Here is a 16,682-nt window from a genome sequence, read left to right as displayed (position 1 = left end):
GTTCCATTGCAACATTGGAAGTAGATAAATGTAACTAAATGACTGCAGTGTTTAAAACTACACTATCATGCTTACTCCTGAACTGAACAAAGGGGAAACTCAATGACTTATGAATACTTCTGACCAGTGGTGTGGCTGTATAATACAAAATAGTTTCCCAATAGCTTCAGTGTGGAATTCTGCCAAATGCTTCTCCCTCTCCCAGAAAGTGAGCCCTTGAAGGGCAGCCACGTGGAACAGCAGCCCCTGGATGAGCCTGGAAGGGACCGTGTCCTGCAGCAGGCACTCTGCACCCAAACCAGCTCCCACCGTGTCCAGCTCTCCACTGACTGCCGGCCTGGAGCATCCCAGCCACTCCTCCTGGATGCTTTTCCCCGGGTGAGCCTGGTGCAGGCCTGAGCAAAGCAGCCGGCACACAGCTGCGGCACCTGGAACCTAAGGCTGGAGCAGGACAGAAAGAACATGAGTACAATAACCACGGATGCTCGGTGCAAACTGCTCCACCTGAGCAGGTGCCTCTCCATTTTGCAGACAGCCCGAGGCTTGGACAGGCTGCCCAGGGGCTGCAGCTCCCCTGAGGCTGCGGGATGCAGCTGTCAGTGAGAGGCAGATCAGCCGTCCTGGCTCCGAGAGGCATTTGTGTGCTCTTTGTTAGAAGCCTCCAGTTATGGAGATTCTGTAATCCTACAGGGCAGGCTAACTGACCACAATGAGAGAGCTCTCCCAGCAGACAGCTGAACCACTCTCGCACACGTTACAGCACACAATACTGCCATTTAACGCATTTTTTTCAGCGACCTTTTAAGTTCCAGAACCAAGATCCAAGGCATGTGCACTGTCAGCTAGCAGCTTGTCCATTAATTCACTGAGCTGAGCGGCTGCTTCCTGCTGCAAAACAGAAAGCTGAGCCCTTTGTGGGCTACCGTGAGAAACACATTGTTCAAAACAAATGCCGCCACTTTTCACATCCTTAACACACAAGTAGTGCCATCGAAATGCCATTTTTTAGCTGATAACTTAAAAATCAATCCAAAGGTAGAAACAGGACAACATTTTGCTGAAGGTATCATGGAGCAGAAAATGTAGCAGAATGACATTGGCCATAGTGTAGGGAAATAAATAGATAAACAGCAGGATTATTACTGAGGCATACAGGAGCATTTCACTGTCAAAACCATGTCTGTGCACTGCCTGCCAGGGGAGTTCCCACCAGGCAGGAGAGGTGGAGTGACACAGAAATGTGCAGGTTAGGGCATCTCAATGAAATTGGCTTTGTAAGACACACAAACAGAAAAATTTTCCCACCACCTAAATCAAACGATGTTGCAATATCTGGCAGCACACATCCTGCCAGTTTTAAAAGGAATTCTGATGTGATAGAGATATAATTTACTTTGATTTATAATATAAAAAATTTAACTTCACCAAAGATAATGAGGAAACTGTAAATCATGCTTGCCCTACCAGTCTGCAACCTACAAATTCCATATTCCTGTGGATTCTATTCCTATGAATTCTAGGAAGGAATGTACCTCAAGGGAGAGAACATGCAACTCAGTCTTACACTGAAATGTTTCTTTTGCTAAAACAGCTGAGTTAGGAGAGAAGCTTTAGCCTGAATAGATGGAAACTTTTACAGGAATGTGTCAAATCAGCACATTTTCTTCATTACTGTGTTCACAGCATTTCCCAGACAGTGTCTGTAAATACAAACTCTGCTGTACCTCCCACCCAAGCACCCACGCTGCAATTTGGGGTTATTAACTCCAGTTGCTGGTTATTCATGACAAGTCAAACATCCTGCACAGTGATGGGCTACAAAGCTGAGCTTAGTTTAGTGCATTTGAAGGGAGCTCAGACTCTGAACGCTTGTGTGCATGTGAGTTCTTGTCACCTAAAAGAAGGCAAATCTATTTCCTACCACAATGTGCTGCTTTTGGCTGGGGTAAGTTAATTTTCTTCGAAGTGGCTAGTACAGACTATACTTTGGGTTTGTGCTGAACAATGAAGAAAACTTTGCCCATTAAAGCCAGGACACACATTTAAACATCTCCTTCTCACTCGAATGAAAAGCTGCAATTATAGATCCGGACAGCAAGGCACAGGTTTACAAGACCCACAGCTCCCCCACTCACACTTACATCTCCTGCACTGTGTGCACTTGGCGCCAAAACTTAAAATATGCATGCTTGTTCCTCGGCCCCAAAACCCCCAGAAATTAATTTATTTTTTCACCAGTCCTAGATGCAGGCCCTGGGCCGGGGCTGTTGCCACCCTCGGCAGCGGAGCTGGGGAAGGGTCTGGAGCACAGGTGTGATGAGGAGCGGCTGAGGGAGCTGGGGGCTCGGCCTGGAGAAAAGGAGGCTCGGGGGCACCTTCTGTCCCTCCACACCTTCCTGACGGGGATGCGGCCCTGAGGGGTCGGGGTCTGCTCCCGGCAACAAGGATGAGAGGAACCGACCTCAAACTGCGCCAGGGGAGGTCTAGGTTGGACGTGAGGAGTAATTTCTCCACAGAAAGGTTAACCAGACATGGGAGCCGGCTGCTCTGGGAGGCGATGGAGTCACCGTGCCGGGAGGTGTTTGAGGAAAGACTGAGCGTGGTGCTCACATCACGGCCGTGTTCTAGATGACCTGGTGGTGTTGGGACACAGGTCAGTCTCTAGCACCTCAGAGCCTTTTCCACCGTACCTGCAGCCGTTACCTGGCGCTCCGGCGGCTCAGGTGCGGAGTTCTAGATGACCTGGTGGTGTTGGGACACGGGTTAGGCTATCAGGCTGTACCACCTCAGAGTGTTTTCCTCCCTCCCATTAGCCGCTACCCCGCGCTCCGGAGCCTCAGGTGCGGAGCGGCCCCGCCCTGAGGGAGGAGCCGCCCTGAGGGAGGGGCCGCGCCGCGCACGCGCCGCCCGTGCCCGCGCCCCGCCCTTTCCCCCTCACGGCCCCCGGGCGCGGGCGCGTGCGCGGTGCCGCCAGGGGGCGGGGCGGAGGCGGGCGGAGGGGGTCCCTGCCGCGCGCGCGCCCCTCCGCGCGCCCCTCCGCGCCCCCCCCCCCCCCCCGCCCGCTCCCGCCGGCCCGGCCCGCGCGGCGCCCCCGGACCCGGGGCTGCGGAACAGCGGGAAGGAGGCGGCGGCTGCCCCGGTAAGCGCCGAGCGCCGGCGGGCACAGCCCGGCCCCGACCCCCGCCCGCCCGCCGGGGGGTCGCCCGCGGGCGCGCAGGCTCCGGCAGGGCCTGTGCCCCGCGCCCCGGCCGCAGCGCCCGGCGGCCGCGGGAAGCCCCGCGCTCGGCCCCTCCTCGCCGCCTCCCCCTGAGGGGCCGCGCTGTCCCCCCGCGGCGGCGACACCGCCTCGGGCTCCCCTGCGCCCGGCCTGCCGCGTCCTCCCCGTCCCCCGCGCTGCGCTGGCCCCGCGGGCAGGGAGCGAGCGGAGCGGCCGCCGGTCCCCGCTGGCGGGGTTGGCCCGCATTTGCATCCCGCGGTGGAATCGTTCGCCTCACGCTGCTGGCTGTGGCTGTGAGAGGTGGCGGGTGCGTGTGGAGCTCCCCGAGGAGAAGCGCGGCGTGCCCGCGTTCAGCAGCTTTCTAGCTGGGTTTTGGCGTGTTCGGGAGCACCTTTGTCTGGGTTCTGGTCTCGTGCTTCTTTCGAGTGCGGTGTTTCTGCCTTTTTAGAGCTGAAAGCTTTCAAGTTGCAGTTTTGTGCCTGCTGTCTGCCATCCTGTGCCTCATCACTATTTTACCTTTCAAGGCTGTTATGACCTCGTATTACTAGGGATGAAGGAAGGCAGGTTCCTACAGCTGGGCCAAAACCAGTCACCAGCCTGTTCTGAGGGGTTCTGTATACTGTGTCTTTCTTTAGAGAGAAAAACAATGCAGTGCTGTGCTGATGCTCAGCAAACTGCACCCTTCTCTCCACAGCAGCATCTGTGATCTCATGAAGTGTCTGTCTGTGCTGGGATCTGGAAAACACAGTTCTCCTGTAGCAGAAAATGTGTCAAGTAAGTGGTTCTGCTGCTGAGAAAAGCTCTAAGGAGCCGTGGGTTCTGCTGAAGGGCACAGTCTGTGCAAGCTCTGCTCACCCCAAAAGCAAACATAAACCTTCTGGAGCTGCTTCCTGCTTCATTAATAGTGTGGACTTTGGCTGCTGAAAGATAGGCAAATTAAAGCCACTGGCTGCTTTTAACACTGTGGATCACCATATAGTGCTGTAGTAGCTCAGAAGAAGAGAAGCAGTTTCTTCTCTGTCTCCAGCCTGAGTTGGTTGAGTGTTGTTAGGTAGTTGCTAACAGAAATGAAAAGAGAAGGTCATTGTAAATAGTCTGAGATTAAAACTGGGAAACTGAGACGGGAGTAGTCTCATGTTTCTTGTAACACTGCCACTTCACTTTCAGCTAATGGAAAAACCAGATTCCAGGCTGGTAAACGAGGTGAAGTAAGGAAAAAGCCCCTTGATTTCTCAGATGTTTTTGTATGTCTGAAGAAACATGTCTTTTTCTTTCTTTTTTTGAATACGATACATAATTGGGAATAAAACCTCTCAAATATTTTAACGTAATTTTCTATTTCTGTCAGATAAAGGGCCATCAAGTTAGATAATGCAGCCCACATTTTCCCAGGTATTTTATCTGCTCAAGCGAATTGTTGACATGTGTTTTAGTGTGATCATCGGTGAAGATCTGTCTTCTCTCTTTGATTGTTTGAGGGTTTGTTATATTAAAGTCTGATGAAGGTGGAACATCGCAGTGGGAAAACCTGTGCAGGGATTTCCAGGTGTCATGGACTGTTCCTGCTATTGTGATTTGCAGCTCCAGGGAATTTTCCCTTTCTCTCTGTGCTCTAGGCTGGTGTGATCTCTGTGGCCTTCCAGGCATTTGCCAAAGGTGTCTTCTGCATCAGGCTGGAGCTAAGGTTTCCCTCAATGGAGAGAGAAATCAAAGACAATTTGGGTCTGAGGTCTGGCATGTGCTTGGCCACATCATTGTCAGCACGGGCATTGGTTTGGCTTGCTTGGGCCAGCTGGCATTTTCCTGAGCCACACCTGGACATCAGTTAAAGGTGGCAAATGTCAGGGCTGAAGCTTCTTGAATTTTAGAACTTTCTGTCTAAGCACATGGATACTTTTATGCTGCAAAGATTTGATTGTACAAAATAAATCTGATGTACAGTCAACATTTTCTGTATTGATAGATATATACTTAGAACTAAAATTGTGAAGTCAAATTTGTGCCATTTTTGCTTTGCTGTTGGTATGAAGGAGGAAAACAGATTCTCAGTAGGTGGAGGCTATGGAAACTCCTTAGGAAATTTTTCACTAATGTAATTCAGAAGCTCTTTTTTGACCTTGTGGTGTTGGAGCCTGTCTTGCCAACAAGGATCCAGCTCTAGCAGTGTGTAATGCTATTAATGGGACTGAATCACTATTGCTCATTGGGAAAACAGCATAAGAAATGTTAGGCTTGTACTTCCTGGCTTAAAAAATCACCCTATTTAGTCTTATTTTTGGTCTTTATACTGAAAAGGGGAGAAAGAGCAAAGTTGGAAGCTGATTTATGTACATAATGGTAGCCTTACAAGACTAGTTACAAGGAACCTATTACTTGTTTCTTTTGAGCTTATTCCAACTGCAATGATCACAGAAGCCACCATTTGGAGTACTTAGCAGTAGTGCAGCCTGGAAGCAATCACAGGATTCTATCTTTAAACATAAATAATTCATTAGTAGAGTTTTCACACATATGTGCATGATTTTCTTTGGGAAAGAAGATTTTACTGTCCTACACCTACAAGGCACTACAACTTTTGATCTTCATCAGACATACAACTTTTGATCTTGGTCTTTTTGGGGTACTTCAGTTTTGCAAAGAACTGACACTGTGTTGCAAATCAGTGGCAGAACTAATAGCTTCCCAAATTGCAGGGAAGAACAACACAAGGATAAATTCTGAAGTTAGGTGAAAGGAGACTTTCTGAAGAGCTTCAATCCATGAGGTTTCAGTACCCAAAAAAAAAAAAAAAAAATTAGAATAAGTCACTCATTGCATATTAAATGGTTATAAAGCCACTAAAGCAAAATTTCAGAAGAGTAAATAACAAGTTTTTACTTACTTCAAAACTTGGTTTGACATTTTTGAAAGATAAATCTTGCATAAATTTTATTTTCCATCACTGTGTGCCAGCATGGAGTCAAGGTGAGCTGCAACTGTTAGATGTGCAGTTTTATTCAGGAAAATAAACTGAGAACCTAACGTGTAGTATTTAACAGTAAAAAAGAGTTAAGGTAGAGTTGAAGTACTCAAGTGATGTATTTGATGACATCAGTCTGAAAGTATTTGTATATTTTGGATGCTAAAAGCATTTCCTTTTCTTTGGTCACTTGGCCAGCGTGGGATAGATGCTCTGCACAGGTACAGGAGTGAGTGATGACTTTCTGTGGGCTCTGCCTTTGGGGAGGTGGGTGGGAAGCATGGCCAGGCTGCTGGCTTTCTTACTGCTCCCTGAAACTTTCTGTGTTCTTCTTAATGCATTTCTGTGGATGTTCTTAATTAAAAGCACGCAGTGGTTTTGGCAGATGGAGCCTTCTTGGAGCTTCGGCTGCAGAATTTCCTTGCTGTGTGAGGGTTGGTGCTGGAGAGGCTCCTTCAATTTTTCTCACTGCTAGAATGTTGGCTGTCTTTGTATGGACAGGTCTTAAGTGACATGGGCAAGTTTATAAAAATGATCTGCTAAAGTCTGACTTTCTCTGTTTAGCTGTAGGATTTTTAATTTTTTTTTTCTTTTTACCGAGTTGCCGGATTATACTGAGCTAAAATTTTCTTTTATTTAGCAAAGTAAATTATATTGAGGGTTGATAATGGGTGTGCATTTAAAGTAGCATCTGCTGTGCAGTGTCTTTTCAGACAATGGTCTTGCCTGTTTCAATTTGCTCTTCCCTAACAAGTGACCAGCACTTTAAATGGTTAATGGCAAATATTTCCTTCAAGTCCCTGAAGGAATATAGGCTTTTCTGGAAGAGAAGAGGAAAATTAAAGCTACTTTTATAGACATGATTCCTTCCAAGAATCTGAGTAACTTGAAATTTTAATTTTGTTTTTATTTCTTTCTGTGACAAAAAAAAAGAACCTTCTTTCCTTTCAGTGACAGAATCATGCAAAGTTACTTTGTATCTGCAGTTGCTTACATGTGATGGACAATTAATGTCTCTTTTGGAAATGAACTTCTTCAATACGTTCAGTTGTTGGTAGTTGTTGTCATCAAATTATTCTTGACTGAGGATTTGTGAATATGAGATGCATCCTTGAACGTGGCAGTATCATGGATTGAAATACACTGAGGTCATAAAGAATTAGCATGTTAAAATGAAAACTTTGTGACATAATGCTGCTGTTCTTTCTAGTTTTATACAAAATGTGGGAGAAGCTTTCCTCAGCTTTCAGCATGGGCGTGCCTGTGACTTTGGAAAAATTTTGAGGTGCCATCATGCTGTTCTCCAAAGGTTTTGGTAGTTTGCTGAGATAGCTACTACTATAAACAATGTAAATTCTGTTTCTGAAAATTCAGGAAAAATAGTAAAGACATTTTAAAGTGTATAGATCCAAGTGTGCAGATGAAATGACAGTCCACTTTGTTTCATATTCAGAAGTACATTTGCTGTTTTAAAAACATGAAATCATACAAATTCTTGTTACAAAAACTTCTTGACTGTTTCCTGAAAATCTTTCTATATACACACCTGTAAAAATAAATAATGTTTATCTGCAGAAGAAAATTAAGTCTATCAGTTATGGATGTTAGTGTTGTAATGTAAAGGATATTTGAAGGGGAAAAAAAGACTTGAGTATAAACTTTTCTAATAGAAAGACTGCATTTTTCTGGAGGAAAAACAATTCTGAGGCCTTCAGTCACACATCAAAGGCTTGCCAGGAAACCTGGAGATCCAGGAGCTTTTCAAAGAAATACCTTAAAAGTGTTTCACAGTGGAAAGTGCACTTGGCATTCCATGGGGGTATCAGCACATCGGCAGCTACATCAGCCAGGGGTGCTCTGCTGGGCTTTTGGTGCTTTCCCAGGCTGTGTCCCATGTGGGATCCTGCACTCCCCCAGCAACCAAACTGTCCCAGGGAGCAGTGGTTCCATAAACTGGCTGGTGATTCACCCTTTTCTGGAAGGCTTGGAATAAAATTTGGACGAGAAGTAGACTTACCCTTTTTCCCTGGAGAAGTAAAAAATTTACCAGTCGATGGGAACCTCTCCATCCTGTCACAAGGACTTTTCTTCCATATGACTCAAATCTGTGTCCTTGAACTTCCGTGCTGGGGCCGGTAACTGCTCCTCCCTTAGTGATACCAGAGTATTTAGGAAGGATTTGCATGTGGCCCTGTGTCTGCCAAGCCTGAAGCCTTTAAACTGTGTGATGAGTGTACTGTTGACAGGTCTTGGAGGTGGGGATAGATGTGGGCCACTGCACAGAATTCATAGATAGCCAGGCTTCAGACCCCTCAGTGGCCTGTTTTGTGACGTGGTGATAGTGTAAAAATAACACAGTTCATCTGTTCCCTGGCAGAGTGTGGCTTGGAAAGCATTGGTGGTTTGGTGGGGGGCAGTAAGAGGTTCATTTAAAGCAGGGCCAATAGCCTGAAACTGAATTAAAACAAATTTGGGGCTACACCATCTCTGAAAGGATGAGACTTCCTTCTTGTTCCCAGTCCCGCTGCTTCCTTTGCATAGTATCTAGCAATTACAAGGTGAGTCAGATCAGTCCTGATCTGTCTGAAAGACCAACTCATCAAAAATGAGCTGTGATCTCTAGAATGGAGAGAAGGGAGAGGACCAAGGAAGGGGTGGGACTGCCTCCTTAGGTGGCAAGGTACAATTAAGTTATTTTCATGACTAACTTAAGCAATCCCCAGCAGGCACTTCCCTCCCCCAGCCTTAGCAAGATTGACTTGTGCATAAGCCATTCCCATTCAGGCCATTTGCTTGGTGCATCTGAGACCAGGATGGTCCTTCTGGGCTTGGGAATCCCAGAGCTGTAAGCACCTGGGGCCTGGGAAGGTCCTGAGGTGATGTATCTCTTTATTGCTTCTTCTGTTCTCTGGGACTTTTTTGTTGCAATGCCTCCAAGAATGTTGTCAGACCAGGTTGGTGGTGAAGTGGACATGGGGAGCACTCAGTCACCTCCCAGTTCCAGATGGCCAGGCAATAGAAAGTCCTCAAGCTGAGAATTAATCAACTGCTGGCAAGAACAGATCTATCACCATAACCATCCTGGTATCAGGGCTGGGATTGTTTGGATTTTGCATGAACTGAAGATCTGGTGGAGTGTTTTGGATGAGCATGAGACCTAGTCAAAGTTAATCACTTCAGTACAGGTTTTACCTGTACCACGTGTGCTGGGAGCCACTGGTCTGCCTCCTGAAATGGCTCTTTGCACGTCCTTGCTCTGTCCCCTTCCTGTCATGGGCCCCTGGCCTTATTCCTCCCTGGAACGTGGTGCAGCAGAAGCCTTTGCTGCAGCTGTTGATAGCTGAGTTTATCTGACAACATTTACAATGGACCAAAGGGAGGAGATCACCACTGGTCACCTGCTCTTTTGACCACTGGTCAGCAGCACTTTTGGGAACAGCTGTGCTGGAGAGGGAACATTGCAGTGAAATGTTGTATGCTGAGCCAGTCAGTTTGAAAGGGAAGGAAGCTGTTGTGTTGATCCTACACCTTTTGTTGTGCTGTTCTACCAACTCCCCTGGTTTTAAAATTGTCATGGCTGGTTTTGAAAGTACTGCCAGGCAGTGCCAGGGGAATTTCCACGTATGTGTTTGTCAGTAGGACTCATGACTGTAGGAATCACAGCAATTAACACTGTAAGCATTCTACCAGTGGACTTTGGTTGTTGTGTGAGGAATTCAGTATATGCTTAAGGTTATAGGACACTAAATGCACCTTTGTAACTGGAAGGTCGTTGATTTTTAGAGTAACACTTGCTTTAGAGCATGCTTGGAATAACAGGTAAGAGCACTTCCAATTAATGGAGTTACCTGATCAAGTACCACTTTTTAGATTACTGGGGTTTATGCTTAAAGCTGGCCAGTCCTTTGGCTGGGAAAATTTGTGTTAATTTTTTTATTTTCCTGGAAAACAAGTGTCACTGTAGGAGTTAGCTCTGTTTTATCAGAGTACTAACCCAAGGGTTTTATGGGTTTTAAGGGAAGGTTGACATATCTGCTGTTTGTTCAAGCATGTAAAATCTGACATAGAAGTGCAATTGCTATCCAGGAAACAGGTGTATGCTGCCTCATCTCTTAGTGTGTGGCTTAAAATTGGGATGCAACTGTGAAATTCACCAAAAGGAGTGAAAAATGACAATGTAACCAAATTACTGTATTTTCAACACCAAGGAAACAAACCCTACTTAACAGTAATGTGTTTTGGACTGTGAGCAGCTGTAGTTAATGGGCATGCTGAGGGTACTGAGCCAACATAGAATGTTTTGTAATTAGCTCAATGGATATGATGGATACCAGTAAGGTGTGGATTTACCTGGTCTGTTATTCTGTTTTTCAAAGCTAGAATTAGAAAAGTCTTCTGAAGCTGCAGTCTGTGTAGAAGCTCATGCTGAGACCAAGTCATGGACAGTGTTGCCTTCCCTGTGGAACAGTTTCTCCATGCTAGCTGATGAACAGTTGTTTTTTCTTTCCTTGGCAGTGGTTTGAAATAGCAGTTGTTTGAAATAGAAGCTTGAAAACAAGGCTACAAAATTTAATTTTGTTATGAAAAGGCCTTTAGAGCACAGTTTGTGAGTTCAGGAGTTCTGTAAATGTTCCTGTCACTTGTCTGGAATGTTAAGTATTGCAACGGTTACACATTGCTTGCAGCAGCTACAGCTCTGAAGTTTTCTCCAAAGAAGGAGTAGAGAGATTGAGGTGTGCAACAGCCAAATCTTGCCCAAAGCTCTGGTCTTTCCTCCCTTCTGTTAGAAAGAGAAGTAGCAATAGCAAAATGCAGCTTGAAAACAGTGGATGGATAGCATAACTTAAATGCAAAATTCCTATTTTTGTAATTCTTGTAATGGAAAACTGTAAAAGCTCTTCAGACTTTTATGGCAGGAAGTAACAGAAAGGTCTTTTCTCTCTAAAAGACTCTGCAGCCGTTGCTTGAGGAGTGCAGCCCCGTGTGCTCCATCTGCACTGCAGTGCACAGTTGTGTATTTTCCTCGCAGCACAGCAGTGTAGCAGGCACTGCCCACACTGGCACAGGGCTCCAGCCCACTGCAGCTGTGGGCAGATGCCTTAGGAAAGAACCCAAAGTCTTCCCTCCTACCCTGACTGCTCTCCCACCTTGTAATTAGTTTTGGCTCAGAGGGGTTTCTGAGCCCTTGGTGCTCAGATATTTAACAGCCATTAGGAAATTTCTGTACCTTGTCTCCCCATCTGCTCACACAATATACATTAAACATACAGCTCACATTTTTTTAAAATTTAGAATCTGGCTTTAAATTAATTTGCTGGTCTTTAGTTTTAGTTTTTTACTGGAAGAGATGATTAACAGCAACTCCATTTCTACCTTCTCAATGCCATTCCAGATTTGATAGGCTTTTGTCATGTTCCCTGTGAGATGTCTCATGGGAGCTATTATATACCTTTGATCTTATTTTTGCCTCTTGCTCAATCATTTTAAGATGTGTAAGAAATTTTTTTTTGAGGTTGAGAGAAGAGCTGCCCATAGCCATTAAAGTGTGGGTAGATGGGCAAAAAATTGATTTGTTGAGTGTGATATTAGTGTTTTATGGTTCATTCTCTGTTCCTTTCTTTAATAATTTCTGGAATTGCTTTGCTTTTTTACTTTCCTTATTCCAGACACTGCACTGATAGTTTAATGAAGCTGTGAATCAGAGTGCTGTAGTCTTGCTGAGCAGTAATGATACACTGAGAGCACATTTATATTTGAAGCTGAGGTTGCTTTCCCCGAGAGATAGATGTGTTTGTGTTTACCTATATTTAATTTTGTTTGCTGTTTTTATTGTCCACTTAGTCTCATAAGGGTCTTTGTGGTTCCATGGACTCTCCTGTTATCCTTGGTATCTTAAATTACCTGCTAGCATCAGCAAACTTTCAAGTCTCTAAAAGTGATGTCTTGATCTTAAGCAATAAAAGAAATGTACTATTTGCTCTGGGCTGTTGGAATCCAGTGGTTTATATATCATATTTTTGGAATTATTGAGCAAGAGCCATTGTTGTAGAGTGCTTGTGCAGCTTGCAGGCTGAAAATTATAGATACAGAGAGCTGTGTCTCTTTCTGGATAGTTTATTTCATATTCCAGATATGAAGCTTTTGGGTGTCTGTGCTGTCTTGTCTGCAGAGACTTGGGAAAATTCTGTATCTGTGTTTTACAGGGGCTTGATGAGGCTGTATTTTATAATCTCTTTGCTTTTCTGCCTTTTGGGACTGTGTAAATGACCTGAAAACGTCATTCCCTAATTATTTGGGCAAAGTTGTCAGCCTAAATATATCAAAGCCAAAGAATTTGCGCAAATAGAGGGTGAAAGTGTACTGACTCTGTGGCTCTTAGATGTGAGCAATTGCTTCTGTAACTTGGGTATTCAATTTTCCAAAAGTGCTCCGTATCCTCAGATTTGAGGGATTGCTTGCTTCTTTTTTTCTTTGTCTTAAAAGATAATTCTAAGATTTTTTTATCATTTTCTTAATTCATGATTTTTAGTAGGTAGCGTTGTTTAATGCATCTCAAAAATACTTTTGTTGCTTAACCCTCTGTTGTCTTCCAGGCACAGGAAACTATATTCTGTACTCTGGTAACTACTACTCTTTACTTTTGTGACAGCAATATTAGCCTAAACAGGCATATTAAATAATGGATGAGATTAAAATAATCACAGTGAGGAATCATCCCCTCCCTGCCCTGCTCCAGTGCTCAGGGTTCTGAAGGGTAATGCTGAAAGCATTGCTTGTTGGCTGGCTGGATGTATCATATCAGTTTACAGTCAGGAGCAGAGCCATGCTATTGGGCAAAACAGTTTGAAATTATTATTTATGCAGTTGTGTTTGCAGCTGGTATAAAGTGCAGGACTGGTTTCTCATGCCTCCACCAGAGCAGGGAGAGCACTGCTGAGCAAGTTCTGTTTCCTGGACTATGTGTGCTGTGGAAAGAGAGACGCCTGGCAAGGGATACAGGTTAGAGGCAATAGTTACAGTTTAGTTCAGGAATGCAGTCTTTCTATCTGATATTTTGGTGGTGTTTTGGCTTTTTTCCATTTTGATTAATTGATACTCTTTGTGCTATCATTAATCAGATGTTTTCCAGTAATGTCTTCTGCCTGTTGATGAGTATTTTCTTTAGTAGTGAATTTTTTTTCCTTCTTTTTTTTTTTTTTTTTGAGGAGGAGGAGGAAGTGTGTATAAAGGGAAAGGAAGTCTTCAGTAATTCTTCCTTTCTCCCTAGGGCAAAATATAAAATACAGTTTTATATGCAGTATTTTCTTTTTAAAACAGTAGTGAAATAATATTTTAGTTCTTGTTTGAGTTGTTTATGCTGTATGTTACTCTTCAGAAAGCTTCCTTTGGTTAGAGAGTGTTTTATTTCTTATTTTAAAATTTCTTGTTAAAAAGAAAGACAAGATTATTGTTGCTTCTTAAGACTGTGTCTTCCTAAGGAATGTAGTTGTGTTCTTCAGAAGCTCAAATGTAGCTTTTATCTGCCATACCTGCCTTTTGAGAAACTGGGTGAAGCAGGGCTTTTTCTACTTCCAGTCACACAATATTGATGTCTTTTGTTTTCAGTGCTGAAACCCCATCTTCTTTTTCCTTCCTGCAGAAGGCAGGAGGGGACAAATTGGCACAGAGAGGCCATAAATTCACTTCAGGAGTCTTACTAAGCAGTTGCTTTTAGAACCTATAATGCTAATTGATGTCTTGTTCTTATTTTGTGTGACCCATTCGTATATTTTTCTCAGTTTTTAAACTCTAATGATGTAAACTTCTTTAATTAGGAGAGGAACTACTAAGGTTTAGTTTCTCTGGAATTAAATCAGGAACAGTGGTCTCTAAGCCTTCTTGTCCTCTATGTAACTTTAAAGTTTCTGGAAATGTGGTTCTACCTTTGAGTTTCAGTGAATCAGAAATACTGGTCTTGAGTGTCAAATATATGGATATTTTAAAGTAATGCTGTGATGAAACTTGAGGATTATACTTAACTGACATTGTTGAGTTTTGCTTGCTTCCATCACTGCTCTGCAGTTGCTGTTCTTGAAGCAAACACTGTGGCATGTTTTCAGGAACACTTCTCATGGATGAGAAACATTTGAGTTCACAGAATCTTGTCCCTGCTGACCCCTTGAGATATCTTGATACCAGTAAAAATGGTTTGTTCTGTAAAAGGTAACGTTAGCCTGCATCTCTTTGAGGCCATCCATCCATTGTGTTATTCTTACTTGCTGTAATAAACAGATCCAACTGTGTTTACTGTGCATGCAAAGCTCGTGTGTGCTGTGTCTGGCCTTGCAAGGTGTGTCAGGGCTGATGAATGTGCTCTGCAGACGTGACAAATGTGCACTGCAAGCAGCCAGTGCTGGGTGTCTCCGTGCCAGCCAGAGCCAATGCTTTATCTGCATTGCCAGGAAGGTCGTCAGGCTTTGCCCAAATGTATCCCAGTCATATCACTGGCAGTGCCCTAACCCTCCTGGAGCACTGCCCTCTCACTCTGAGCTGTCAAAAAGGGATGGTTCTGACCACTGGATTTAGCACAGGTGTGTAGTTTTCCTTTGGGATAATTTTTTAAATGCAGTCAGCTTTGCTACAGACTGCGCTCTGAAAATTCATTTGGTTATTCCTCAAGTGTGCTATGTGCTAATTTATTTATGTCTGTAAAACATCAGAAATACCACTCAACAGTAAAGATACCAGTTCTACTAAAGAACTCTATCCTCTTTAGTATTTTTCAGTTTTAGTTTTCAGTTGAATAAGATCAAAAGCACAACTAAGTGACTCATAAACATGGAAAAGGCAAGAAAATAGAAGTGTGGTAACCAGTGTTACTGTCTGCTTCTGGAACCTAGTAGGCAGTTGTACCACTTAATATTACCTTCATGGGGCTTCTCTGGTTTGGCTTTTGGTTTTTAAAGGAGTCTCTCATTTCAAATTATCTCAGTTATTTAGTCTTCTGTGAAAGTATTCTGATTACTTGTAGCTGTATGGCAGGACTGGTGCATTTTTGACATTGTGATGATGAAACTGCAATAGCAAACAAAGTTTTCTGTGTCTATTCATGGCAGCTTTCAGAGCTAAAGGGAATCTGGAAGCTATAAACAAATATTTGCAGTGTTTTAAGATGAAGCTTCCTGTTGCTTCTGTTAACAGTACTTGGGGATCTGAGGAGGCAAAACTCCTGCAGTTTGACTGACTTTTATCAAAGTGAGAATTGAAATATACTTGTGTGCAGCTGAGGTGGTGCTCAGAAGGAAGGAGTGTAAGGGTCTGGTGTTAATTTTGTTAGCTAAAATTATTTAGTACTTCTGACCACTGTGTTGTTATGTCAAATGTCTCATGCACACATTCATCAGTCTGCTTTTTGTGCCTTTGAAATGCTTCAGTTTTGAAGAGCTGGAAATGACTGGACATGTTTCATGTTTCCAGTCAGCTGTGAGATACTGGGCTCACATCAACCTGATCACTTACCTCCACCTGGAATCCTTGAGACTGAAAAAGTGGAGTGGAGATGTTGTCCTCGTAACCTTCCATCCCATGACATCTGACTCAGGGGTGATGAGGAAAACAGCTGCCAGCTCTCCCTCTTGCAGGAGGAGAAGATCCTGGTGTGTCTAGTCTTTCTGGTAGCCCATGCTTCAAGTTGTGGCTGTTCTGTCTCCTGTTAGTCTGTGCTTCCTTGGAGTCAGCTGCTGTTGTTGTAATACCTACAGTTTGCTGCTGTGGCTGCTCCTGCTTTGGATAAAGCCAGCTTTGTTTTCTGGGCTTTCATCTGTGCTTGTGGTGGACTGGCAGTGCTGGCAGTTCTCTGCTGTCAGAGACAGGAGGCTGGGCCAGGCTGCAGGAGCGTCCTCACTGCTGGCCGTGGAACCCAGGAGCTGCTTCTGGCTCCTTCCTGCAGATAGTCCTCACAATCACGCGACTCTTGTTCAATTTTGTAAAGTTTAATGTATTTATTATTGTGATTTTTAATAACTGGTCTGAGGGAATCTGAATTTTTCAACTTCTTTGGATTTTTTGTACAGTAAGTTTTTCTCCACAACTGCTGTTTTACCAAGCTAGTGGTAATCTTTTCTCAGATCCCGTGTTGTTGATGGTTAGGCTGTTGCTTGAATACTCCCACAGTGTTTTCCTTCCCACAGTCAGAAATAAAGGACATTGCTCCCTAATAAGCCTTTCTTTTGCTGGCTAACGAGTGAATTCAGCAACATGGGTCACTTATAAAATATCCTCAGTTCAATGCCATTTCTGGAACAAGAACTAAAAAAAAAAAAAAAAATAAAAAAATAAAAAAAAAATAACAGTTTGGAGTGGAGCTGTAGGAAGTGCTTAGTCCTTAGCAAAAATCTCTCTTAAAAAAAGGCAAAAACCATTGGTCAGTCACATGCGTTTTGTTTGGCTCTAATTTGTGGTCTTTGCTGCTCTTCTGGATTTCTGGTCTTAAATAGAGCATTATAAAAAAAGACATTGCTTTTCATC

The 16,682-nt window shown here is 44.0% G+C and overlaps 1 protein-coding gene across 4 annotated transcripts in view; it reads left to right on the top strand.

The window, feature by feature from the left end:
* Positions 1-3,031: 3,031 nt before the first annotated feature.
* The window catches only part of SPECC1L (sperm antigen with calponin homology and coiled-coil domains 1 like), a 62,840-nt gene continuing 49,189 nt past the window's right edge, over positions 3,032-16,682 (top strand). The window contains exon 1 of one of the 4 annotated variants that reach the window (XM_064392546.1): positions 3,032-3,139. The gene's annotated coding sequence lies outside the window, so the exon portion shown is untranslated. Of the gene's footprint in view, positions 3,140-3,911; positions 3,992-9,879; positions 9,996-15,696; positions 15,812-16,682 lie in introns of those variants that run through there. The other 3 variants (XM_064392547.1, XM_064392548.1, XM_064392549.1) reach the window with 3 other exon arrangements.

The sequence above is a fragment of the Passer domesticus genome, chromosome 17 (genome assembly GCF_036417665.1).
Source record: "Passer domesticus isolate bPasDom1 chromosome 17, bPasDom1.hap1, whole genome shotgun sequence".
NCBI lineage: Eukaryota > Metazoa > Chordata > Aves > Passeriformes > Passeridae > Passer > Passer domesticus.
Note: the sequence above shows the minus strand (reverse complement) of the source record. Positions and strands in the feature narration are given on the sequence as shown.